Source organism: Ochotona curzoniae, unplaced genomic scaffold, assembly GCF_017591425.1.
Source record: "Ochotona curzoniae isolate NIBS_2020 unplaced genomic scaffold, NIBS_Ocur_1.0 contig_50, whole genome shotgun sequence".
Taxonomy (NCBI): Eukaryota; Metazoa; Chordata; class Mammalia; order Lagomorpha; family Ochotonidae; genus Ochotona; species Ochotona curzoniae.
In genome coordinates, this window is record NW_024466446.1 from 10,526,766 (window position 1) to 10,554,628 (window position 27,863).

The 27,863-nt window shown below is 46.1% G+C and overlaps 1 long non-coding RNA gene across 1 annotated transcript; it reads right to left on the reverse strand.

Moving 5' to 3' along the window:
* Positions 1-21,978: 21,978 nt before the first annotated feature.
* On the reverse strand, positions 21,979-27,463 carry LOC121162005. Its single transcript, XR_005884746.1, has 7 exons — positions 27,343-27,463; positions 26,276-26,366; positions 25,261-25,409; positions 23,789-23,924; positions 23,061-23,236; positions 22,581-22,793; positions 21,979-22,065 (listed from the first exon to the last, which is right to left on the reverse strand). It is a non-coding gene; the product is annotated as an uncharacterized LOC121162005 (long non-coding RNA).
* Between the last annotated feature and the right edge of the window lie 400 nt (positions 27,464-27,863).

A 27,863-nucleotide genomic window follows, 5' to 3' on the forward strand; every position in this document is an offset into this window, starting at 1 on the left:
GTGGCTTGCAGGCACTCCCAGATTGGCAGACCTAAACTAACTCCCTGTGCATCCTATGTCACCACTGCCATGGGCCATCATGGAGTTGCAGCGTGCTGTAACCCGAAGGCTTTATGCCTTAACTCTGTCTTCTTCCAGCTTTGAAGAAGTCACAGTTGCAGATCCTGTGTCTGCTGAACACCGCTTCAGAACTCCAAGCCAATGGGCAGAGGCCTCCGTAGCCCTTCCGCCTTATCACTGTCATCACTACTGAGTGTGAATGGTCTCACCACTCCCAGCTCTCCCCTCTCTGCACCCCAGACGTGCTCCCGTTCTCCTGATGCTCAGAACAAGGCAAGAGCATGGACAGCCCCAACAGCACGGAGCTAAGGAATCTGATGTTCCTTTCCTCTGCCCCCCGATCGTGATTTGTTGAGTGTCTTCTGCGTGCTATGCCCTTGGGGTGTGTTGCATCTATACCTCCATGTCTGCTGTCATTTTCAGAGAAAATGAGAGTCCTGGGCAGTGAAAACCACAGGGCAAGGGAGGGACAGAATTGGAAGCCAGTTCACATAATGACAACATTATCATAGTTAAAAATCCTTCATTATGACTCCGTGAGGCGATGGAATCCCCTATGGGCGCGAGTTCTAATCCTGGTAGCAGCCCTGCTTCCCATCCAGCTCTCTGCTTGTGGCCTGGGAAAGCAGCCAAGGATGGCCCAAAGCCATGGGAGACCCGCAAGAGGTTCCGGGCTGCTTGCTTCAGCTCAGCTCAGCTCAGGTCATTGTGGCCACTTGAGGAGTTAATCATTGGACAGAAGATCTCCCTTTTTGTCTTGCCTCCCCTCTGTCTATATGACTTTCTAATAAAAATAAAATCTTTTGAAAAAAATTTAAAAGTTTAAAGACAAAGTTAGAGATTTTCAATATGCACTGGCTTACTCTTCAAATAGTCATACCAATGAAGCAAGGAACCCCAAAACTCCATCTGTATCTCCTCTGCATGTTGCTCATCTACTGCTACTTTCCCAGGCACATTAAGAGAAAACAGACCAGACAGGATTCGAACCGGCATTCATGCAGGATGCCAGCATCAAAGGCAGTGGCTTTACGCATTGTGTCCCAATGCTGGCCTCTATAAAATGTTTCTGAACATCTCTGTGCTTTGGTTTACCCAGGACAAGAATACAGGCACCTCACAGGTTTGTTGTGAACACTCATGAGGCTCATCTATGGATGTCAAGGGCACCTTGAAAACTCATGGGCTCACCTACGCACGTCAAGGGCACCAAGGACACCTCAGACACAATAAGCCCTGACTCTTGGCACCTAGACTAGGCAATGACATTCTTTGTACACATGTGTGACAAATAAAGTTCTCTTTCTGCTCTGTGCCTTCTGAAAAAAGTCTGGCCGAGGGGGCCAAGGCACAAAAGACTGCCTGGTGACAGTCACACCTAAGCTGTGCTGCTCTAACAAACTGCAGAGACGTGGGCACGTGAAAGGGGGGCTATCACATCCGTAAGGAACTTCAAGACTGAATTCTTTATAGGCGTCCCTGGTTACCCCTGCTCGCAAGCACTCCAGGAAACTAGGAAGTCACGTTGTGGAGACGGCCTTTGTGATTGCTTGCCATGTAGAGCTTCATTTGACTTTATCTTGGAGGGAAAAGCCTGACAGGGGACACGTCATTCAAACTGGAATGCAATGCACCCGGGCTGTCTCGGGTGTGGGCTAAAGGGGCCTCTTCTCCAGCCCCAGCCTAGAAGTCCTGATCAGAAACCCTGGGGGATGGATCTTTTAGCACCCTCTCCAGAGGGTCCAGGAATACAGAATTTGCAATTGAGAAGAAAGACGATTGTTTTACATATGACATCTGTTGAACACTAATTCTGCTCCATGAAGACCATGGATACAAATAAATTGAAAATATCATTTGCGGGCCTGGGGCAGTGACCTAGTAGCTAAAATCCTCACCTTGAACCCACCAGGATCCCCTATGGGTGCCAGTTCTAATCCCAGTGGCCTTGCTTCCCAGCCAAGTCCCTGCCTGTGGCCTGGGAAAGCAGGCAAGGATGGCCCAATGCCTTGGGACCCTGCACCCATGTGGGAGACCCACAAGAGGCTCCTGGCTTCAGCTCAGCTCAGCTCAGGTCATTGTGGCCACTTGGGGAGTTAATCATTGGATAGAAGATCTTCCTCTCTGTGTATGACTTTGCAATAAAGATAAATAAACCCCCCCTCTTTTTTTTTTTTACAATTTTTAAGATAAATAAATCTTAAAAATAAGAAACATCATTTGCTCCTTTTTGAGGCTTCATTTTGCACCCTGAAGAAGACAAACACAATAATCTTATAGGCTAGAGGAGGGCAGGTGTGGTGTGCTAATTCCAAGATCTTTAGGAAAACCACAACTTCCAGGTACCAAGGCTTTGACTGAGTAAATAACCAGAAATCTCTGAACTTCATTTTAGCACGTCCTGATCAACAACTCAAAATGTAGATCTGCCACAGAGACAGAGCCACTCTGCTAAGCACAGACATTCTGTTTTGGTCCACCATCTACGGCCACACAATTCTCAGGAGGGGCACAGGAGGCCTGGGTTGGAGGTGAACAAGCAGGGAGATGGCCTGGAGCTTAGCAGGACTACTATGACGAAGCAGGGCTGTGAGCCACCATTCACACACCCCAGGCTCTATGACCTACTTGTTTAATGGCTTTGTCTTCTAACTCTGGACCTTAAGAAGTTAAGACAACACGTATTATTGTAAGAGTAACTGAGTGCCACAGTGCCAGGGACACACATAACCAACACGCATCAAGTTTGCTCTCAAGAGAATGTTGGACTGGCTAAGCCCAAGAAAGCAAGAAACAAGAATGTCAGCCAGAAGGGTTGGGTCTCTTAACTTGCGCGAATTGAAACTTACGTGGGATTGAGGAAAGAAAATGAGGCCCAAATAGTTTGGGATCATTTCCTCCACTCGTGGGAGCAACAGCAGCTTTGGTTGGCTTAAACTTACTCGTATTCAACAGGTGCTTAGAGTTAGGTTGGGTAGAGCAGAAGTGGCTCCACCACCCTGCCGAAGTCCAGTTGACAATCCCAGCCAGGAATGACTGGAATTCTGCAAAAGGTCGACACCCACCGTGATGAGTAATCCACACTACATGTCACACGCATGTGCAAATTGATGAGCTGCTGCCTTCTATCGTGTTCTGTACTTGAGATATATAAAAGCCCGATGCCGTATGCACTGGGAGGCCACATTCCCCACACAGTCACTCCGCCTTGTGGACATGGTCCTGGATTGTCTCCTGCCAGGCGGCAGTCTGTCAAACTCTCTCTCTTAATAAAACTCATTGCTTGAACTAAACACATCCTTCTCTCAATCGCCCCGGAACACAACACTTTTATAAAGTCCCTGTGGCATGCCAGGCAGTGGTCAAGAGGATCTTACGTAGGTATCAACTGGCCCCAGGGAGAATCTAAATAATAGCTCTTTCATGATGTAACAAGTAATCATTGATTTCCATGTTCCTGCCTTGTTGTCATTATCCTGCAGGAACCTCACCACCTGCTGATGGAGACGGACGTCCTATGGTTATCCAACCCCCTCCTTTCCAACGGTCACCCTATCTCAGAAAACCATTCAGCACAGCCGTGGGAGCAAGCCGGGTCATGGCTGATGGCCTGAGATGCTGCATTTCAACTTGGCAGTGAACAAATAAGTAAGTCACCTTACTGCTTCTCATTCCATACTGAAGGTTTGAGTAACACTGCTGCGTTTAATGAAAAAAGGTAAGGTTTTTGCTGGTGTGCTTATTTGGATAGCAAAATATTTTTTTTAAAATGAGCATCCGATGTTCTTATCTGAAGTCAGTGGTTACATGTTGTCATGGGAACATGAATGATGAACTATTTAACTGCTCTGAATTCCCCTTGTAATGATTAAGAAAATCCCTCAGCGGACATGACTTAACAATTTCAGCCATATGGTGAGGTGATTATGTTGTTAAAAATACTTATCAGTTAGACATGCATAGACGATTGATTATGTGCAACATTTTTGCATAATAGAGTATCTAGGTAGATAGATATTCCAGCCGGATGTGCTTGTAGAATTCCTAAACTCTTTAGAAGTTTGTCCAACATTTTCAACACTAACAAGGAACTCTTATCATTTATCTCATATTCTCATATACCTTACAACTGTAGAGCTTGCTCTCTTAAAAAAACAAAAAAAAACCTTCCTCATGACTTCATACATATCATTTAGTACCTTTAGGAGATATCTGGCCTACCCCTGATGGCAAATTAAAAATTTATGAAGTGTGGCAATTAAAATTCAACCTTAGCAGCCAAGTTGCCTGGGTTCAATTTCCAGTTCTGTCAGTTACTAGTTGTCTGACATTAAACAAGATGCCTTCTTCTTGCCTAGTTGTCATTTTCCCCATCTGTAAAATGGGATGATAATAGCGTAACATAGGGTATCAGAGGGTGTGAATGCATTAATCTGGATGAAGGGCTTAGCCCTGTCTCAGGCTGACAACCTGTGCTCTGCAAGCAGCTGATGCTATTCCGTGGGTGTGCCTCTGCCTGGGTGACCCCTCACCCTGTCAGCTGGCCCTTGGCTGCTGCCCTCCCCTGTTGAAGGCTGCCATCTTCATTGTCCATGTCACTTTCTTACTACTGGTCCTAAGCACTCGGCCCCTGCTGATTCACGCCCTTGCGTTTCCATGACGCCGAAGACCCACACCATGCGCTTGCGGGTGCAGACACAGATCAGAGAGGCAACACAGAGTAGCTTTGCTCCCTGCTTTGTGTTCATTCCCATTTGAGCATTCATTCCTAAACTGGCTCATCACCTGGTCCTGGCCTCTGCCATGTGAGCAGAGAGTTCTGTCCTACCACTGAGTCCTGGCCTCCCCACACTTCGGAAACCATCTCCTTACGAAAGGAGCACGTTTGCCCCTTAGCTCAAGCTGTGTCTCACCATGAGGGCTCGTCTCCTGCCCCTCATTGACGCCAGACTAAAGGAGAGCTGAGAATAAAAGTAGCCCTGCTCCCTTCTCTCCAAGATGAGCCCCAATCCACGCACAAGGCTATGGGGCAGCCTTAACTCATGTCATTTTTATTATGGCCCCCGCTAGGGTTTGTCTACAAGCACAGCCATAATAGTGTGGGGGCTCCCAGTGGCTGCTCTGCTCCGTACCACTGCTGCATACCGTCTTCCTTACCAGTGCCACCGGAGGTCAGCTTGACCAAGGCAGCTTGGGGTTCTGGGGACCCAGGTGTTGCTGTAGGGTTCAGACACTCTTTTTTTGGTGAAGGGCTATGCTAATCAGATTACAGTTTCTGCATAAGCTGACAGTTCAATTCCCAGGGGAATTTCTTTACATAGACACTTATTTTATACACACAAATATATAAATATGTAAATTTACATTGAAATGTTATACATGCAAACATGTATAACTACATGAAATATAAAATATGCGTTTAAATTGCTATACAAATGGATATTCGCATTAATATAACTATTTGTAACTTGGTTTCTATGGGAAAAAGTGCTCCAAGTGACACCTGGGTTAAAATGGGACGCCCAACAACAGCCTTCGTATTGTTGCAAATTGTTTTTTTTACTGATAATTGTTTTTTTCAATTTTTCAACCATCTCACAGAAACAAATGAAAGAAAAAAGAAAGTAGGTGTCACCTCTTGCATTTTTTTTTTAAAGTGAATTTTAAGAGTTACTTCATTTTTCTGAAAGGCACACTTAGACAAGTCTGCTATCTGCTGGTTCACTCCGCAAATGGCTGCCATAATCAGGAATAAGTTAGTCTGAAGGCAGGAACTTGGCACGCCCTCCAGGTCTCCCATGTGGGCTCAGGGGCCCAAGTACTTGGGCCATCCTTTGCTCCTTTCCCAGGCACATCAGGAAGCAGCTGGAACAGAGATGGAGAAGATGGGACTTGAACTGGTGCCCGTGTTGGATGCTGGCACTATTGGTGGTGAGTTGAAACCCCGTATGCCACAGTACTGGCACCAAGAAAACTGAACTTTAAAGGGTAGCACGTGCTAAATGTTTGCAGCTCATCAGCGACTGAGCTAAACACCGTACGTAAAGTTTATGAAAAGTTCATGGAAATGCATATTATGAAAAAAGTGTGCATGGATTTGAGAAATAATACACCAAAGAAATTTTCAAATTTCATCTTCAGAGAACTTTTGAAGTATCTGCAATATGTATGTGAGTTCCTTTAATCCTCAAAGGCAAAATAGTCTACACCCTTGACCCCTGCGATGCCTAGGCCTACTCAATTTTTTTTTTAAAGTTTATTTTATTTTTATTTGAAAGGCAAAGTTACAGAGAGGAGACAGAGCACGAAGGAGCTTCCAATTGCTTCACCCCAAAATGATTGCAAGTGCCAGAGCTATGCTGATCCAAATCCAGGATCCAGGAATTTCTTCTGGGTCACCCATGCGGGTACAAGGGCCCAAGTACTTGAGCCAACCTTGGATGTTTACCCAGGCCATGAGCAGGGAGCTGGATTGGAAGTCTAGCAGCTAGGACACTAACCTATTATCAAACGCAATGCTGGTGCTTTCCCTTCAGGAATAGAATTATCCTGTTGAGCCAAGGCACAGGCCCCTATCCCTGACAGGTGTAATGCCTAACTTTGACCTGCTTCTTTCTACCGCACATGTGGGCAAGTGGGCAAGAGAATCTAGGCAGGGTCTAGTGTTGTGGCAAAGGAAGGTAAGCAGCTGCCTGCAGTGCCAACATCCCAAGTGGGCAGTTGGATACAGGCTGTTCTGTTTCCGATCCAGCTTCCTGCTAATGTGCCTGGGAAAGCAGCAGAAGGCGGCCCAAGCGGTGGGGCCCCATATCCATGTGGGTGACCTAGATGACGCTCCTGGGTTCTGCCTGCTTCTCACAGTCCTGGGCATTGTTTCCATTTTGGGGGAATGAACCAGTAGATGGGAGATAGCTGATAATTATTCCAGCCTAGGGAGATTATGTAGTCACTGCTTACTTGAACAGCTATGACTTGGCCTTATATTATTATGTATCTCATTCAGATCTATTAGAAACTTACCGCATTTCACATTTCTTCTGTTCCGCCATAAAAGGAGGAGCTTACTCTTTAGTTTAGGTAACAGGGACTCAACAAATGCCATTTAGATTTTAATTTTTTTTTATTATTTTTTCATTGGAAAGGCGGATATACAGAGAGGAGAGACAGAGAGGAAGATCTTCCGTCTGATGATTCACTCCCCAAGTGAGCGCAACGGGCCGATTCTATGCCGATCCGAAGCCAGGAGCCTCTTCCGGGTCTCCCACACGGGTGCAGGGTCCCAAAGCTTTGGGCCGTCCTCGACTGCTTTCCCAGGCCACAGGCAGGGAGCTGGAAGGGAAGCAGGGCTGCCGGGATTAGAACCGGCGCCCATATGGGATCCTGGGTGTGCAAGGCGAGGACCTTTAACCACTTGCGCCACCGCGCCGCGCCCAACAAATGCCATTTAAATAGCTGAAAATCAGTAGGTGTCAATTCCTATAGCCTCATCTTTGCCCTAGGCACTATACTGCATGGTATTACAAATAAGCCACAGCTCGCTGCCATTGAAACACTCTAGAATTTTTATTCCTTGGCTGTGTCATTTCTCTGATTAAGGGTACAATAATACAATCTCTCTGACTAAGGGTATAACAAAACTAATAATTTGCAATTTCTTACAGGAAAGAACTTCCCCTCCCTCCCTCCCTCCCTCCCTCCCAGTTATCAAGTATTAATTTCATGCTCTAACTTTCTTTTATATTTAAATCATTTCATGAGAAAGGAATTACCAAATATTTATTTCCAAAATGTATCCATTACTAATATTTTCCTTCATTTGTGCAGTCCGTGTGTTCTGTGCACGTGTCCTTATACGCACCTGCAGGTGGGATTTTCAGTGATTCCCGAGGTGTCCCTGGGGAGCAGCATTCGCTTGGCACTCGTAGAAAACGTGATTTCCTATGTTGTGTTTAAGACTCACTGAATCAAAACTTGGCACCTGGCAGCCAGCCATCTGTGTTTTATCCTCCTCCAAGAGTTCTGAGGCTCATCCAAGTTTGAAAATGCCCGTCCTATGCAAGAACCCAACCATAGAAACTGCTGTTAAGTACCCGCTGGTTTTCTCATGAAAAGAGAGGGATTATGTGATGAACTGGGAAGTGCTGTTAAGTTTTTCTGAAGTTGACTGTGACAACCACGTTGGGAAAATACAACATACCTGAACTGATTCATATCAAATGATGCTCTAAGCTCAGGTAGGTTTTAGGAGGTAGTGTTCCAGTTGAACATTGAAACGTGGCTTCCTAAAGAATTGTTCAGAAAAGATTCATTTCTGTTGGCTTAATCCCTCTAAAAACTCACTGGTCACACTCAAACAAAGGATAAAATTCCAGAAATAAGAATTGACTCATTGTACCAGAGCTTAGTAATTATCCAGAGTTAATGACTTTGTGGAAATGGTTTAGGATAATTTAGAGCATGAGAGCTTGAACTTGACCCATTCTAAATCAAAAGCAGTTTTAACAAGGTGGTCAAACCCCAAGCTAACAGATGAAATCATCAAGTGCATAAACTTGCATTGGCCTTTACAAGCTCAGAATCACTGTTCGGCCTTGAAATAAACAATGGAGACTTTGACCGCCTGCAAAATGAAGATCCCCAGCTTCGAAGTGCCTTGTGCTGTGAGTCTGTGTGTGTGCATGTGTGTGTCTGCGTGCGCTTGCGAATTACCAAGCCTCAGTCGCCCCGTAGGTTGACATGGTAACCGATAATTATTTTTATAGCCCGAGCCAGTACAAGTGATCGTAACACAAGTGGATCATGACTGTTTATACAAAGAGGAAATAAACTTCTAAAGAAGGAAGACTGTTGAAGTCTGGGCACCCTGCTACAAGCAGTCCTTTTAGGGAGGTCTTATCTTACGTACACAACATTTAAGCCCACTTATAACAAACCCTTTTTTTTTAGTTTAATATGTTTTTATTCTTATTTTCCACTTTCCAATGAACAGGCTTTAAAAGCCTGTTCAGCACTCTATTAATTTTAGGTCAATTTTAAGTCAATATTGATTTCAAGTCAATTTTACAAAAATAGTAAGGAAGAAAGCAGTTGTGGCCAGTTGTTTGGAATTGATTGAAGCAGAATTAATCTGTCCTTATAATTCAGGTGGGGGTAGGGGAGGAGAGCAGGGTATTTAATGTTAATTTCCCTTAAGTCTTAGAATTTTGAAAGTACTTTTGTTTATTTGAAAGTATCAAAGAGTCCCATCTCACATTTCAGAGAACAAAGAAGGAAAAACAAATGAACCAAGGGCCACATCCTAATATATTCTGGGATTTTTTTTCCCTCCACCTGCTAGGAAATCACGCTTTTGAAAAGTGTCCATACTCAATAATATCCTTTCAGTTTTATACTCTGTTTCTTGTATGACTTAAATTTATAAACCTACTGTCTCCCTTCTCCTACTGCTCCTGGCTCATTTGGCTTTTTCCCTTCTGACATCTGTGTGTGTGTGTGTGTGTGTGTGTGTGTGTGTGTGTGTGAGAGAGAGAGAGAGAGAGAGACAAAGAGACAGAGAGACAGAGAGACAGATAGAGAGAGAGATCCTGTCTCCTTATCCTAACTAAACCCAGGACCCAGCATGTAGATGAATGTTCCATGTTAAATTTCTGAGGTCTGGTCAATGAGAATTTAGGAATATACTGTTTCTTGCAATGGCAAGAAATCGGAATTTGAGTTTAGTGACTATTTTGTGAGTTTGCACATGGTCTTTATGTGAAGAAGGCAGTAGTTAGCATGCACGAACTAGAAAATACTCTTGACCGCTAAGCTTCCATGAAAGCTTTTTCACATTAGGAGTGTAAATCCAAGAAAAAAAATTAAACGAATAGGAGGGCAAGCGCAGCCAACTTTTTTCAGGCACAGTATACCAGAAGGTGGATCATTTTGTGTAGTCCGTAACTGTGTGGGATGCTTGACTTCATCCCTATTTTAAACATAGAAAAATTTTATTTTAGAGGAAATAAACAATTGCCTGATATTACATATGGAGTTAGTGTCAAATCTTTCAGTTGAATTAATTGGGGTTTTGACTAAAGAATTTTAATTATATTTTATAATTCGTGAACAGACTAGAAACTCCACCAGTTACCTTATGTTGTGGTTTAGGAATGGTTTGTTTGCAAAGGTTTCCATCCTAGAAGCGTGGTGCCCAAAGTAATGGTATTGAGCGGTGATGGAGGTTTCAGTGGTGGAGTCTAGAAGATGATAGAATTGTGGCAGTGCCGCCCTCAGAGAGATTAACAAGGACTGAGGGCTGTCCCGTAGGATGCACTGTTTCCTGAGAGCAGGTTGTTAGAGAGGAGGAATCTGCTGCCCTCGTTGGTCTCTTGGTTCCTCTAACTGTCCATCTCTAATGGAATGTGGGTATATAACACATCATGGATCAATTGTTGCGCTATTTGGGAATCTAAAGGGCACCGCGGGAAACAAGTTGAAGCAAAGTTCGTCAACATCTTTGTTGAGGCTTTGTTTCCCAGCATCTCTCAACAGGGCTGAGGGGATGCTAACGCTCCCCTCCGCATTCCAGAGCTGCGGCAGCTCAACCGCCGGGAAGTAACAAATGCATTGTCAAAAGCGTCATCAGTTTTAGATCCTTCAGTTTCTTGTTTTAGGCGTAAACAGCAGGAGAAAACCTCTGGCTAGGAAGGGTTTTCTGCCTGATTATGCCTTCTCAGACACAACTCGACACGGTGTCCGGTTCCTTTTGATAAAGAACCGTCAGAGTGTGCCAACATAGGATATAGCCTTACGTCACTTGCGTCATCATCTCTGTCATCCATTCCTTTATCCTGTGACTTACCCTCTAACTAGAACAATACTGGGGACTAAGACTGAATCAGAAAGAATCTGCTGGGAAATGAAAAGTTCCACTGAACCTTAGCATGGAGTACGCCCTAAAGAGAGAAATCAAAGGAATTCATGCATGTCGTAGAACGTGAATTCCCCAGTTGGCACATCAAGGGATCAGGAACTGGGGATTTCAGATTCCAGAAATCTGAAGAAAGATTTGAATTGCTTTCAAGTCTTTTATGAATGAGTGAGTGTGTGTTGGTGTGTGTTTGCACTTTAAGTTTTAGCTTTGTTGGTGACCTAGGATGGTCTACCTGTATGCAGCAGGCAGGTCACTCTGTGGTGAGCCTTGATACGACCCGCAGCCTTGCACACACCACTGCACAGTCTTTGTGAAGTCATCACACTTTCCTGGACACCAGATTCCTTATATCTAAAATGTGGAGTCCGGGTGTATAATTTCTTTTAATCCTACACTCAGATTTAACACAACTTTTCAGTTAAAGATTCACTTAAAAATCATTTCATTTTATTGGAAATGCAGAAATACAGAGAGGAGGAGAGACAGAGAGGAAGATCTTCCATCAGATGGTTCACTCTTAGTGGCTGCAATGCTGGAGCTGAGCCAGTTTGAAGCCAGGAGCCAGGAGCGTCTTCTGGGTCTCCCATGTGGGTGCAGGATCCCAAGGCTTTGGGCCATCCTTGACTGCTTTCCCAGGCCACAAGCAGGAAGCTGGATGGGAAGTGGGGCTGTTGGGCCTAGAACCTATGCCTATATGGGATCCTGGTGTGTGCAAAGGCGAGGAGTTTAGCTGCTAGGCTATGGTGCTGGGCTCTTAAGAATCTTTTTTTCTTTTTTAAATTTTCACTTGTTTTTAATATGATTTTATGATACAGCTCCATAGGCCCTGGGAATTCCCATCTCCCCTCATCAGTCCTCCCCCCACCCGAGTTCCAATATCATTATGATAGTACAGTTCTTCATGCGCTGTCTTATGTCCATCATTGTGGGCATGGACAATGGCAGAGAGTCCAGCATCCTGTTATTAAGATATAGTAAACAGTTTCATTGGGAGTCCATCTTTGATCTGGAAGTAGATGGCGTACTGCATTGTATCCTCACCTCTGGATATGACAGTCTCCATTACACGGTTACTATACATCCCCTTAAATGAAGGCGAAATGCAAAATCAACAACAGCAAAGAAAAGAAATTAACGCCATGAAGTTAAATGACATGCTACCAAATGACTAATGTGTTACTGAAGAAATGAAAAAGAAAATCAAGAACCTTTTTAAAGAAAATGATGCTACTGTATGATCTGAGTCATTGAAGAATTTAATGAGAAAGAGTTTGAAGAGCTGAAACTAGCACAAAAAAAATTGAAATCCATGAGATACAGTTTCCACTGATCTTTTTTGGTGAAATATGTCTCTTGTAGGCAACAAATAATGGCTTTTGTTTTTTAATCCTGTCTACTAATCTACGATGTTTGATTGATGAGTTTAAGCCATTACATTCAGGGTTAATACACATAGGTGGTACTTTGGTCCTGTCATTTTAGCAATGGGTTGCTTGTTGATTTAGTCTTCTGTTGTTATTTTACTGGGTTGTTCTTCACAATTGCCTTTGGTTTTGGTGGGCGCTATTCCTTTTCTCTGTCAAGACAACACACTTTAAGTATCATTTGTAGGGCAGGTTTGGAAGAGGCATATGTATATGCCTATTTAATATGCATTTTTTTTATTGGAAAGGCGGATATATAGAGAGGAGAGACAGAGAGGAAGATCTTCCGTCTGATGATTCACTCCCCAAGTGAGCGCAACGGGCCGATTCTATGCCGATCCGAAGCCAGGAGCCTCTTCCGGGTCTCCCACACGGGTGCAGGGTCCCAAAGCCTTGGGCCGTCCTCGACTGCTTTCCCGGGCCACAGGCAGGGAGCTGGAAGGGAAGCGGGGCTGCCGGGATAGAACTGGCGCCCATATGGGATCCCGGGCGTGCAAGGCGAGGACCTTAACCACTTGTGCCACCACACCGGGCCCCTAATATGCATATTCTTTTAAGATGCATATTGTGAAGATTTTTATTTCATTTTCAAAGACAAAGGAAAGTTTTACTGGGTACATTATCCTGGGCTGGTAAATTGTTGCTTCTTTTTTTTCTGCCTGTCTGGTGAGCATGAGAACTGGGACCAGAAGCAGACCAGGCTGGGCAGGGCCACAGCACGCATTGTCCTGCCTGTGGATGGGGTTGGGGGGAGAACCAGGAAGGGCTAAGCAACCATATCCACTGCATACATGAGCCAGGGTTAAGTTCTGGCTAGCAAGTGCTAGGAATAGGGCAAGCGCTGTCAAGCTGGATTGCAGAACCACCTGGAAAAGGCAAAATCCAGAACTTGGAGTGATTGTAGTAGGGAGATTGTAGGCCCTTCTCTGATGGGCTTCAGCTCTCACCGGTGAGCTTGAGAACCAGAGACGGAGTGGACCTGGCTGGACAGGTGTTAGCCACCACCAGCAGGACTGTGGGCTGGACAGTGGAGTCGATCGGGCTGAGTGAGGCTCCTACACTCATCAATGCGTACTAAAATCAAATGAGATGTCGGACAGACTGGACGAGCTGCACACAGCAGCAATGTGCAGGAATCGGGGCTTGGGACAGGCTTGGTGAGTATTATTGGGGAGCAGTCTGAATGGGCTGCATTTCCTGTTGGTGTGTGTGAGGGCCAAGTGTATGCTGGGGCAAGGTTGAACTGGGTCAATCCAGCATCCATTGGGTTGCAAAAGAAATAGAGCTGGAGACAGAATTGAGCCAGCAACTGCAACCAGTGTGTAGACTGATGTGTCTGGACCCCACACTGGCTGAAACACACAGAGGAGTTAGATCTGGTGTCACCTCTGGTGAGGGTTCTTTGGGGACCCTCCCCTAAGTGAACTGCTGGACTCGGAAATCCCACCATGGGGGAAAATTGCGTGATTTGTGATCTGGCTGTGCAGTACATGTGTAAGAGCTGGGTCTCCACAATGGCTGAAGAAGGTGCAGTTGCCAGCATGCCCAGAGGCACACGGGGGATACGACAGCTCATTGAGACCCATTGGGAACATATAGTACCATAGCAGAGGATGGATGGCAGAACAAATTGGACAGCTCTCCCAGCCAAGAGCTGGCAGCAAATATCTGGGCGAATGTAGACTCTAGTGTGGACAATGTCAGCCAATGAACCTGGAAGGATTTCCACATCCTTGGAGCAAGAAAATCAACATCATTTCAGAACTACTGAAACCACTTGAGCAGTACCCTCAGAGCGTGCTCCACATCAGGCACCCTGAAATGAAATCAGCTGGCCGTGCCCCACCCCCAGGTATTGATGTGGTTAGGATGTTGGGTGCAGCTTGTCCTCTCTCTCCCCTGATACAGGAAGAAGAAAAAGAAAATTGGAAGCAACGGCTTCATCCACTTTCCACTACCCCCGTGTCCACCCTGATCAGCGGGAACATAGGCATGCGTCCTTTTTAACTATGTAAATGTCATCGAATATGAAGTGGGAGAGAGAGAGAATTATCCAATATGAAGATGCTGGTCCAATGGGGTGCCAATAACCTCATCAGGGTAGCTTTGGGGGGAAAAGGCAAGCAAACAAGTAACACTTGAAAACAAACTGCAAGCCCTGATCTTGAATGCAGGCTTTTGTAATTCTTGTGACTCTCAGAACTCTTGTGGGTGTGTAATTGTGTAGGTTCCGACTGTTGGGAACAATGTACAACTATGCAGGTGCATTGTGAATGACACTGCGACAGCGTGGGGATGCAGAGGCTGGCACATAACCGGAGGCTAGGAGTCCCTGCCTCCTAGTCACGCTAGTTTATATTATTTTTAAAATGTATACATTGGGTCGATTTCTTATTCTTCATGATTCAGAGTTGGAAGCCTAGGGAATTCTTCCTCTCCCTCCCACTCCCCTTCCTGTTTTCCAGATCCTCTTCCCAAGTGACTACGATAACATAGTGATGAATTTCCTTAAACATAGCAATGCAAATGCTACTTTCCTCAAGAGTCAAGATACATATTGCATACGTCAGTTATTTCCCAGTGTGCTGTTCTCCGACACAGAGTTTATATTTTTTGTACTCTGTGTTGTTGCACATCAGAGAACATGTGGTACTTGTACTCTGGGTTACTTCACGAATCCTGATGCTTCCAACTGGGTCCAATTTATTGCAAACGGTAAGATTTCATTCTTTTTTATGTCCGAGCAGCAATGCCACCTTTTATTTATCCATCCATCTCTTGAGGGGCATCTGGCTTGCTCTCATGCCTGTTTGAAATTGCATTGTTATAAATCCGGGCTAGGGCCCGGCGCGGTGGCGCAAGTGGTTAAAGTCCTCGCCTTGCACGCCCGGGATCCCATATGGGCGCCGGTTCTAATCCCGGCAGCCCCGCTTCCCTTCCAGCTCCCTGCCTGTGGCCTGGGAAAGCAGTCGAGGACGGCCCAAAGCTTTGGGACCCTGCACCCGTGTGGGAGACCCGGAAGAGGCTCCTGGCTTCGGATCGGCATAGTATCGGCCCGTTGCGCTCACTTGGGGAGTGAATCATCAGACGGAAGATCTTCCTCTCTGTCTCTCCTCTCTGTATATCCGCCTTTCCAATAAAAAAATAATAAAAATAAATCTTTAAAAAAAAAAATAAATCCGGGCTGGCCAGTAACTATCTCATAGGCGTCTCATTCCGTGTGGGTGCATTCCCAGGAGTGCGATGGCGAGACCATAGGGCAGATCGCCTTCCGGCTGTCTGAGAAATCTCCATACTGACGTCCGTAGTGGTTGCTCTAGTTTACATTCGCCCCAAGATTGGATAAAGGTACCTTCCCCCCACCATCTCCCCAGGAATTATTATTTATTGATTTCTGCATGTAAACCATTCTGATTGGAGTTGGGTGTACTTTTTGTTTGCATTTCCCGAATAGCTAGAGAATTGGAGCTTTAAAAATATTCATATACATATGATATATATATAAGATATTTGAATTTCATCTTTTTAAAAAGATTTATTTATTTTTATTATAAAGTCAGATATACAGAGAGGAAGATCTTCCGTCTGATGATTCACTCCGCAAATGAGCACAATGGCCAGTGCTGTGCCGATTCAGAGCCAGGAACCAGGAACTTCTTCCAGGTCTCCCATGTGGGTGCAGGATCCCAAAGCATTGGGCCATCCTCAACTGCTTTCCCAGGCCACAAACAGGGAGCTGGATGGGAAGTGGAGCTGCTAGGATCAGAACCTGCATCCATATGGGATCCTGGCATGTTCAAGGCGAGGACTTTAGCCACTAGGCCACGCCGCCGGGCCCAGCCAATTAATTCTTTAAATCAGTGTGCATTTATCTCCACAGAAAAGGATGCATGGAATGTGCAGACCTTTCAGGTTTACATACGGTGGAAAGTAGAGATTTCCAAGTTCCTCTTGAATTTTGTGGTATGTTTTACAACTTCAAAAATTAGATATTTAAGTTTCAAATATTTAATTTTGCACAGTTTGTGAAAATTTTCTTCTTTAAAAGTGTAATACTGATTTTTAATCACTTCACTTCAATAAAACTGGGCAGATCGTAACCAGGAGATGACATTTTATTTTTCTCTTGAGTGTGTTTTCCCAGGTTACTTGTTTTAGAGGCGGGCTGTCCATCTTCATGTTGCATGTCTGCAGTTGTTACACCCTGCCTCTTTCTGTTCTCACTTTTGTCCTTGTTCAGTCAAGTTGTAACCCTAACGGAGATGTGGTTATTTTCACTGTGGATTTATTAATGCTCTCCTTGAAGGTTATTAAGAAGGGTGAATTAGCCAGCTTCCATTTCCAGAAGGATTTCCTGAAGCCCTTGAAAATATAATTAAGAAAACCAGGTAGGTGCATTGCTCTGCGAAACCCTTGGTCAAAATCCCCTTTTGGGAGCTAAAAAGTCGTCCTGATGCTGATCTCATGATTTCTGTTTCCGTCGAGGGTGGAAAAAATCAGAATGAAGATACTGTGATTCACCTTGGGCCTGCGTTTGGGGAGAATGAGTTCTCCCTTTTGTTGTTTGCTTCCAAAAGGTACATATAAAGCAACTACAAAGACAATGTGCTGCTAGACTAGAATGCGAGATAGGTCAGTTCTTTTCACGGGGCCGTAACTGCTGGGTAACATTTGGCTGCCCCCACTTTGTTCTCCATTTTGTTTTCTGTTCACCTCATGGCATCTTAGCCCCACCACTTTGCTTCTTCGAAGAGGACCATCTTCTGTAATTTAGTACCTATGTCTGGCTGCACAGGCAGGAATTTGTGCTGTGATGGGAGTTGTTACCTGTGGTTGCTCCTGCTCAAGGAGACGTGGGATCCAGCCTTCTGGATCAGAACAGTAGGTTAAGATCTGCCATGTTTGGGTAGCAGTCATCCTACTCATAGTTTAGTTGTGGCTGGATAGCCGCTGCAGCCTCTCTGTTCTTGGTGCCTAATAGTCGCGAGGAAGGCAGGCTTCAACTGTAGATGGGTTTTGGTTATTGGCATATGATTTTGGCTTCTGCTATGCAGATGGGACCGAATCTACACATTGTCAAACTGTCCCTTTCTGCAGAGACCAGCTTGCAGAAATATAAACATTGGCATTTCTTAGTTACAGTATCTGAAAATACTTGGATGCTAGTACCACCATGAGGGATAGACTCCAAGCATGTGATTCCGAATGTTCTAGAGGTTGAAGGATCGAGCAGCAGAACTGATGGCTTCCTCAATGTTTTGGGCCCTGGGAAAAGGCCCCAGAAAACAGGAGTTAATTATCTTCCAATGGATAGGCACTGCAGCAACAGCAGCACCATCTGGTGGCCAGTTACTGCAAGTGTAGTGTTTTAAAATCTATATATGTATGGATATAATGCTGGTTATATTGAGTAATATTATTCTAGATCTAGAGTAAGGCACCCCCAAGTGAGTTGGCAGGAACAGAAACCTCCTTTGGGGTATAAAAAGAGATTGCAATGCACGCGATGTCTGCAGAGATTTTCTGCTGTGTGTAGTTCTGTATTAAATTCCTTATTTTTTAAAATTTGATGATGCAGTTCCATAGGCTCTGGGATTTCCCTTCCCACCTCGCCAAGTTTCCTGCACTTACTGATTTTCCTCTATATAATTATAATAATATAGTTATTCATAAACAGTGATAACTCCATCATTATGGCCATGAAAAATGACAGAGAGTCTAGCATCCTACTGTTAAGCTATATTTAACAGTTTCCTTGGGAGTCCATCTTTGATCTGGAAGTAGAGATGGGTGCTGCATTGTATCCTCACATCTGGATATGACAGCTTCCATTACACAGTTACTGCACATCCCCTTAGACAAAAAGCCAGAAAATAAAATCAACAACAGGAAGAAAAATAGAAATTTACAATGCCATGAAGTTAAATTAACATGCAACTGAATGGAAAACGTGCATATTCAGGATTACTTGGTGGGAGAGCAGTTGTTCTCAATACTACCTGAAAACCACTAGGAGCTGATGTTCTGACATGATTAAGAAGTTCTTAAAGCATTTATCAAGAAGCTACAAAATTCTGTTGTGTGCTGTGCTCAAAATGATGATTTCCTAGACATTGTGTTCTATGAGCAGAAATCATATTTTAGATAAAAGCATCCAAATCAGTTTCCTTGAGAGCTACAAGTTAGCCTGCTATAGCTGAGTGCGTTTTCCCAAACGGAGTTATCATGCCATCAGAAAACATATACTGCATCTTCAGGCCTGTTCCACTACACAACATGCTGAGTTCCCTTCCCATGAATAACAAGTATATTCAACATTACTTGTTGAAAGAGCTTATGTTTTCAACACTGTGAGCTCCTTCTAAACCTGATGGTGTGTGAAGGGAGTTTCCCCAATGGAACTGTTCTGTTCTCACAACATGTATTCTGTATCTTCTGGCTTATTCCATTCATCAACATACTGATTACCTTCTCCATTTAGAACATGCACATTCAGCATTCATTAGTAAAAGAGCACCTGTTTTCTTTTTTTGCATTTCACTTTATGACATCATTTCATAGGCTCTGAGGTTCCCCCAACAACTTCCCGTACCCTCTCCCCATGGTGGATTACTCCACCTTGTAGTGTTGCAGCTCTTGCTTCTTCCATTACAAGCATATACCAGGCACAGAGTCCAGCATCTTATTGTCCAGATCAATTCAACAGTTTCTTGGGGACACCATCTCTGGTCTGAAAGCAGAGCTGGCAGAATATCGTCCCAACCAATTAAAAGGCATAACATAACATCAAAAACAGTTTACAACATTATGGAGTTAACTGACATGGTATTTAGTGACCAATATGTTAAAAAATGCAAGGTCTTAACCACATCCTGTGACTACTTCATTGACATTTCAATTTTAGTTTATATACAACCGGTTTCTATCCACCTTGAAATGGCTATAGGATACTACTCAGCTGTCTCATGTCTATTTTCAGTTTTGTATTTAGCAGTTTATTGTATTGAAGCAGAATTTTTACTGAACTTGGCAGATATTAGGATAGTCTAAACTGGCTTATAACTTTAACAAGGCATATGTCAACAGTTGAGGTGCAGAACAGTTTTGGGAGAGGTGTGCAGAGCAATCTTCCACACCCCAGTGAGGAGTAACTAATCTTTGTGTCCTGCCTAGTAAGGTATATGTGAGTCCCCGCTGACCATTTCCTGTCTGGGTCTAAGCTTTCCTTGTTGTTTTCTATCTATTCTAATTTTTGTTGTTACTGTCCTTCATACCTATGCTTATTCAGGCAGAGGTAGCCATCATATTCTCTCTGCGAGTGTCTAGTCTAGGTTGAAATCTCCTAAACATCTTCTCTTTAAGGCAGCAGTTCCAGTTGGAGACAATCTGACTGCAGTCGTCTAGAATGGTAATCTCTCACCCTGGCATGTTGAGTCACTCTTCTTGGGACATGAAATCTGCCTGCCCCAACATAGGTGATGCCCAGGGAAGATCTTCAGTTCCACTTTGGTCCCCTCATCACCTCCTAAACACATATGGGAACATTCTATCCTTTGGGGTATCCCTGGATGTCTGGACCAAGGGTAATGTAAAACCATCATAGCTTTAATCTGGCACATTGTCAGGGCAGCCCCGTGGACATCGTGTCATCCCACCAGTGTTATTTTGCTATGCATGTATTTTTTAAAGATTTATTTATTTCCATTAGAAAGTCAGGTATACAGAGAGGAGGGGAGACAGGAGGAATATCCCCCATCCGATGATCCACCCCTAGTGATCGCAACAGTCGGTTGTGTGCCAATCTGAAGTCAGGGGCCAGGAACTTCCTCCAGTTCTCCCATGCAAGTGCAGGATCCCAAGGCCTGGGCCTTCCAAGGCCTTGTGCCATTCTCGACTGCTTTCCCAGGCCACGGGCAGGGAGCTGGATGGGAAGTGGAGCTGCTGGAATTAGAACAGTCACCCATGTGGGATCCTGGCGTATTCAAGACAAGGACTTTGGCCACTAGGCCACCGCGCCAAGCCCTATGCATACATTCTTAACACAGCTGTAAATGTACAGGGGCCTTCATCCCACCAACAGGCAATTACTACACAGTTGGCATTCCTCTATACTAAACACAAATAAGTGAACAGAACTGTCAAATCCAGAGCTCAGACATCAGGTGGAAAGACAGACCAGTCAGTGGACAGAACCTTATCTCCCTATTTTCAAATAAATGAAATTAAAACATAAAAATGTATCTGTTGAACTGCAAATGTTCTAATTTTACAATGTCTGACAAATATTCCTGCAAAAACATCCTTGGTTTTAATTTATACTCAGGATTTGCAGCTTCAAGAGCTTTTTCTGAAGCCGTTATATGAATATAGGTATAAAGTGAGACTAGGGCACCGATTCCACATGCCGCCTCAAAGGGAGGGGTGTGCTGTCAGTCCCCATCAGTCTGCTGATCTGTAGTCTGTAGCAGCGTGTTAAGGAGCAGAACATGAGTTGAAAGGAATGACAGAGAAGACAGCACTGTGTAAGGACCATGTCCTATGTAGAGAAGGCAGCTACCAGGGGGGACAAATTCAAAATGGCTACTTGAATGTGAGCGCCAGTTCTTGGTCAAGGGACCCAGGGTCTCTGGCCAAGAGGGTTCTAGAGATGCTGTGTGTAGCACACAGGGAATGCCACAGCTGCCCATGGAGGCAGTGATGATCCCTGTGTGGGTGGCAGGACAGGTGTGTTCAAAGCAAAGGGGAGTGAGCCAAGGTGAGGCGACTCTCATGTTTTCTGCAAAGTCTTTCTCCTGTCAGGATCCTGTTCAGAGCTGGACCACACAACTGGTGGATGGAGATGGGCTGTCTGCCCCTCATCCTTTTCTGTGGGAACAAAGGCAAGTGGCACTAGTCGTGTGCATTGCAATCTTGTCATTGCTGCACATCACCACCTTCCTGTACACTCATTTCTCCCACTCCTCGCCCTCCCTTGAACATCTCCTGGGGTCTTCCCACACCCCCAAAAAGCAGCAGCTGTGCCAAGTCAGAGTGTCATTTCCTGTCTGGTTAATCACTATTCCTATCACCTTGACTTTTTCTCTCTGTACATGGCTGTGTGTCTTCCCGTAAGTTTATCAGGCATTTGGAACCTTTTCTTGGGCATGCAGAAAAAGGTGAGTGTAGCAATCTCAGGCCACAGGCTGTGGGTTCTACCCCATCTCTGGATTTCTGTGCTAAGATGGATGGAAGCTTCTGGAAGCCACAACCTGTTCAGCTCACCGTCATATCCAGGACACAGAGGCAGCACTGCCTGCATCCACTCTTCCCCCAGGGCCCACAAAATGCCAGGGAGTAGTGGTCAGTATTCCTCTGTCATGGCCTCCACCCTCACATGTGCTTGTTCATTCCAGTGAGATGTATACTAATGTTTCCAGACTTTGACCCCGGGGTACAATAGAGTCATGGCCTTTCTTGCTTGAGTGTCTCAGGGCATAGAACCAAACCTGTCTACAGGTTTCAGAAGAAAACCCGAATCCCAGGTTCTTGTGCATTTTTGCCTCTATGCATTTTTGACAAAAAACAACAGACAACAAAATAGATCATCTATATATTTGATGAGATTCAATTTATTAAAATATTGGGTTTTCCAGTATATATTGGGTTTTCACCATATCTGGTTCTGGGGACCTGAGAGGGAAAGAGAGAAATCAAATGAGAATCTTGGTCAGGTCCTGCTGACAGCTGAGTCTGAAGGGCCTGCTGGTAGTGGCAGAGGCTAGGGCCAATATGAGCTCCTTCAGACTGCCATCTGAGTTACTAACAAGAAACAGATGCTACTGAAGAATTCTAAGTCAGGCATCCTGCAAATGCTCTCACTGAAGAGTCCATCCATGATATGGATAGATCTTTGTATGATGTATCATATTTTATGGGATGCAGGTATATTTTTCCAGGAGCCTCAAATGAGAAATGGACAACTAAGATGGAAACAACGTGTTCAATGACAAATGTTTGAAAGGAAACCCAAGGTCTAGGGGCAGATCTGGTCCCTCATCCCAAGTTCTCATCCATGTCCCCACATAAGAGCGATGGGACATTCAATGTGACCCTGGGAGGACATGAGGGAGAAAGTCTTGGTCATTCACAACACCACAGCAATCAATACACACATCACTCGTTCCAGTACACCAGACCTTTCCTACCTTCATAAACGATCGATAGCACTTTACATAAAATTCTGGTGGATGATAAGAGCCACCCTCTGCTACCACATGTCTGAGTGGGTGGCTTCTCAATAGAATCACTCTGAGGGTGGACGCTGCCACATGATGGCGTATTGTGAAGGGAACACTTCGAAAGCCGGTAGGAAGTTACACTTCCTATGAAGCTAGGGCAACGGTTTCTCACGACAAAACCTGAAAAGAGGAAAACATTCCTAAGAAGGCTCACAAGTGCCAAGGCCATGAGCAGGGTCTAAGGGGCACCCAGGCAAGCAGTGGTACTCTAGGGAGCTACCGTGGCAAACCTACACTATCCTCAATACACAAAGATGCTTCTACAAGCTCTACCTGGAGAAACAGGAGAATTCATAAAGGAGAGGCATGGGTACCGTGGGCCAATGGCTATTGGAATCTGCCTGAAACATCCAGAGCAGGTAAGTGAACTACCCAGCAAATACTCACTTCCAAGAAGCGCATCAGAAAAGAAGTATTGATGTGCATTTAGGATCGTGGGCCATGCACATGGGCGATCAATATCCTGGTAACAAGCTTCACGAAGTGCGCACCACTTAGGCCCCTTCACAGAGATATCACAGGAGGACATAGTGGATTTATTCAAGGCAGTCTTCTGGGATGCTCTGTGGAGGGACAAAGGGAAGGAACGTTACTAAGGACAGATGCAAGGTTTCCCTAGCGTTAACAGCACATTGGAGAACAACAAAACAAAACAAAACAAAACAAAAATGGCACACCAGAGAAGAGCCCCTTGATCTCACCACCACAGTGCCCCGGGGTCCAGACCAGGCCCTGTCAGGTTGAACTAGAGGAAACAAGGTTGGCGGCTGAGACAGGACTCAGCCTCTTGTTGTGGAGACAACACAGAATCTGTGAGGTCAGAAATGCTACAGGAGGGGGCATGCATCCTGGGCCACCAAGGGCAGTGGTCCAAGGAGGAGGGCTGAGACACGGAGGGCCCTATGCCAGGCTAGAGAGTAGGGGATTCTCAGAGATGTGGGTGTCCTGGGATAGGCTGGAATAGGGACCTCCTGGGCCCATGGTGGATGACAATACCCACATCACACCCTAACCCAATACACCAATGTCAACATGCACACCCCTGCCTTTGGTGAGCCCTAACTATACAGAAGTGTACATCTAGATGGCAGCCACAGACACGCTTGCATACTTACCCATTTTGGACATCACTACAATCTCCAGATACTTCCCCCTCCTCCACAACCGCCTCCTCATCAAGCAGTGCTTCGCTCGAGGTGTCACCTTCCTGCTTTGCCTCCTTATCTGCCTTAGGGCTGCAGGGCTCAGCTGCTGCAAGAAGCACACATGGGGCAAGGTCAGGACAAGAAGAAAAATGGAAGCAAAGCTCTCACCATTTGTTCTGCACCCTCTGGCCTAGACCTGGCCTGGTATGTGACTGTGAAGTCACACCTACCAGGGGAGAGCCTTCTTCCGTGGCCAGCCTCACGCCTCTGCCAACCATCAGAGGGCCCCATATTGGGCCTTGCACAACATACCTCTTAAGCAGAATCTCATGTCAAAGAGGCCTGGTGCTCTGGGAGAAACTAGGACCCAGGAGGCTAGCTGTCTGAGCCAACAGGGTTGCCCTCGATTGACCAGCTGGTTGAAGGGGCTCGTGGACTCAGGCAGGAGGCCTTGGTGAGGCAAAAACCATGCACCATGGAAGACTTGCCTGCAATGGTTGGCCTGTGGCTCCTGCCAACCTGGGGAACATTCCATCCCTGCCTGGAGATCCAAGCTCCTTGTACACCAGGTACCACAAGCCTTTTCACATGGGCATCTGCTGCTCAGTCCCATAGAATGAATGCCCATGGCCCAGATGGGTGGCAAGTCACCTTTCCTCTGCCATGGGACTCCCTTCATCTTCCCACCTGTCAGGGCTCCCTCTCATAGAGGAAAATGTGGCATAATAATACATGGGTGAAACATCCAATGCTCAACAAAATTTCCTCTGTGTACCTCCATGACCAGGCTAGGAGTGAAGGGGCATGGGCACAATCCCAGCCACCAGCATTGGCACTGCATGTCTAGGCATACCCAAGGTTCAAGTCAAGTTGCAGCACTACGGATGAAGAAGTATCATCACCGACCCAACAGGGTGAACAGACAAGGTGCGATGTGGGGCCAGGATAAGGGGCCAGGTCTGTGTGAGATGGCCACAGAGGGGGGTAATAGCTACCACTCTGTACAACCCTAAATGTCACAGGTCGACTTGGCCTGTGGGCTGACTCGGGCTGTCCTGAGGGAAACACACACCGGCCACCTGCCACCCTATTTACCTCGTCACAAGCCAGCTGGCTAAGCCCATGCCTCAGGCACATGCTTTCATGACCTGGACCTCATGTGTTTGCGAAATATTGGGCAAAAACTGGCCACAGGCATGAGTACACAAAGAGCAGGGTATCCCAGGGCTAGAGGTGACTGAAACAGTGTTACTTGGCAGACCCAACTGGAGACCCTGGTCCCATCTGTGCTTCTGCCAGCTCCTGGGATCTCCCTGGGTTGGCCAATGTAACCACTTTGGATGCTGAGGTTCACCCAGTGCAGGCAGCAGCAAGGCACCAGTGTTGGTTCTGCTTCCAGGATCATGCATGGAAAGCTCAGAGTTTCCCAGGGGAAGACTCACCCTCAATGGCATGGGCCCAGCAGTAGGGCCTCTCATGATGTGGGCAAGGGTCCTGGCTAGGAGCTCAGGAAATCTCTATTGTGTTGTCCACAGGGCCAGCCAACGTGGCACGATAATATACTGCTTGCTCTGACTGTGAGCTCTGTAGGCTGTGGACAGATTGAAAGAGTGTTACTGAGGATGACAGAGTATTTCAGGGTTAGGTCCTCAGGAATCCCTATGTACCCAACCTTGATCATGGGCTCCAGAGCACGCTCAAAGTATCCATCCCCCAGGAAAATCCAACCCAACTGCTGGAAACCATCTGACCCACTACCAGCTTCACACACAAGGAACATAGGAAGGCACAGAGTTGTGCAGATGAGGAGACCTAGGGCTAGGGGTTTAGCCATGAGACGACTCAAAGGCCAGGGTCTGCTGCAATGTCCTAAGTGCCAAGGTCCTGGGCACACACGGGGCTAAACGTGTTCCAAGACCTGAATACCAGTCAAGCCAACAGTTTTACACTGCAGCAGCCCACAGTCTGGCCAGAGAACTCGCACGTCAATGAGCAACACAACTACCCATCCCCCCTTGGCCTCTCCACTATGACTCTGGTTGCTGACTGTGCTCAGTCTACATCAAGAAGGGTCACTGGAGGGGATCGGCTCAGGGGTGAAGACAGAGCTCAGAAAGTTTTTGTGCAACCAACATAGAGTCCATGACAGAAATGTTCCACAAGGGGGAACACATCCTGGCAACCAAGGGTATGAGTCCAAGAAGGGGAAGAACTAGAGGTGTTAGGGCTCATATTCTCTGCAGACTAAAGAGTCGGCAGTTCCAAGACATGTGGGAAGGGGCTGGGACAGGACCCTGGGATGGGCTAGAGTTCGCTCAGGAAATGGATCGTCAGAGCACATGGTGGAGCACAGCCCTCACCCCATACAATAACTCACACACACCCTGTACTCTCTGGACCCTGCTCTCACAGATGTGCACAGCGGAGGAGCAGCCACAGCAGACCCTGCACACTTACCTGTGTTGGGTGCTCACCACGTGTGCAGATACAACTCCATTCTCTAGAGACGCACCTTCTTCCCTAAGTTCGCTGCTCGAGGTATCAAGCACTAGGAAAGAGTGCACACAGGGCAAGGTCACAGCCAAGATGTAAAAGGGGGAAAAACGTCCCATCTGTCACTCAGCATCCTCTGACCTATTCAGAGGATAGGTCAGCCTTGGCTGGTGAGAGTCATACCCACAACTGGGCGAGCCTTCCAACATGACTAGTCTCATGAACTCTGTTAGCCTTCAGATTCCAAAGTCATCACACTGGACTTACAGTAAAATACAGGTATACCAAAGCATACCATCAACACTCGAAGGCTACTCAGCGGCCTGGGGTTGGTGACAATCAAGGAAAAAATAAACCTGGCATCTGAGGCAAAAGCTGATGTGAACATCGCAATGGGGGTTAGAGGTTCAGGCACCAGGTCTTGGAATGCAGAGAAAGCCCTGTGAGGCCAGCCAAGTTTGTAGCAAAGCACTGAAATTCGGTGAATGACACGACACCAGGGAGACAGGGCTGCCAGGAAGGGTGAGCAAAAGCACAAGATACCTAGCTTGTCTAACAGAGTCTGGCTTTAACCATGCGCATGAGCACTAACAGCCAACATAGGGTGACTGCACCATGAAACTGGACAACAAAGGCCGTTAGAAAAAGTAAAAAAAACAAAGGAAATCATGATGAAACTGAATTTCGCAGCAGGACAGAAATTCAGACAGGTGAAGATGGAAGGGGAGCAACGCACACACTAAAACCACAGGGTGGTGAGAAAAGCACAAAACAGACCTCCTGTGCTAGGATTCCAACACAATTTGCAAAACAGTGCATCTCAAACAGGAAAAAAAAATAACCAAGAAACTAGGGAGATGAAAAAAAAGTGGCTGAATATATTTATACACTCCTCAAAAAGACTCATCAAAAGAGAAATACTAAAATAATGGTAGGAAAGGGCGGGAACATAAAAGAACTGACAGAGAGGGGAGAAAAGAAAAAACGAGTGGAACATCAGGAAAAAAAAAAAATAAGGTAAAATGACTCACCCTCGACGGCCTCTGCCCATCGGAAAGCCGCCTCCCCACGGCTGTTCGGGCTGACGACAATGCCCATGCTGGCAGCCCACTCTTGCAAAGCCCAGTGGGCCAGGGCCTCGGGGCTCCTATTGGTAAATCTGGTCACGTCCAGGTAGTGTGGGGCCGAGCCCGGCCTGAGGAGAGAGGCCAGGGGGAAGAGAGCTGAGCGCTGCTGGATCCAGGGGCATGGCTTGGGACCCGGCTTCCCCAGGAACCACCACCGCCAGCGCTCGGCCGCCCTCTTGGGCCCAAGCGGCCAGCCTCCCAAGGAAAAGCAGCGTGACAGTGGCAACCCATGCCAGCGGGGACCCGAGCGAGCCTTCACGGTGCACTACTGCACCTATGGGTGCAAGCTGACACAAGGGGCCTGGGACCCCCTGCTGGCCGTGGTCCAGGTGGGGGTGGTGTTTGCGTTGCGTGGGCACGGCCAAGAGGTGGGCTCTGAAGCACAGCATCCCACGTCACCCCCGAGCCCCAAGGCCCTGGCTCCC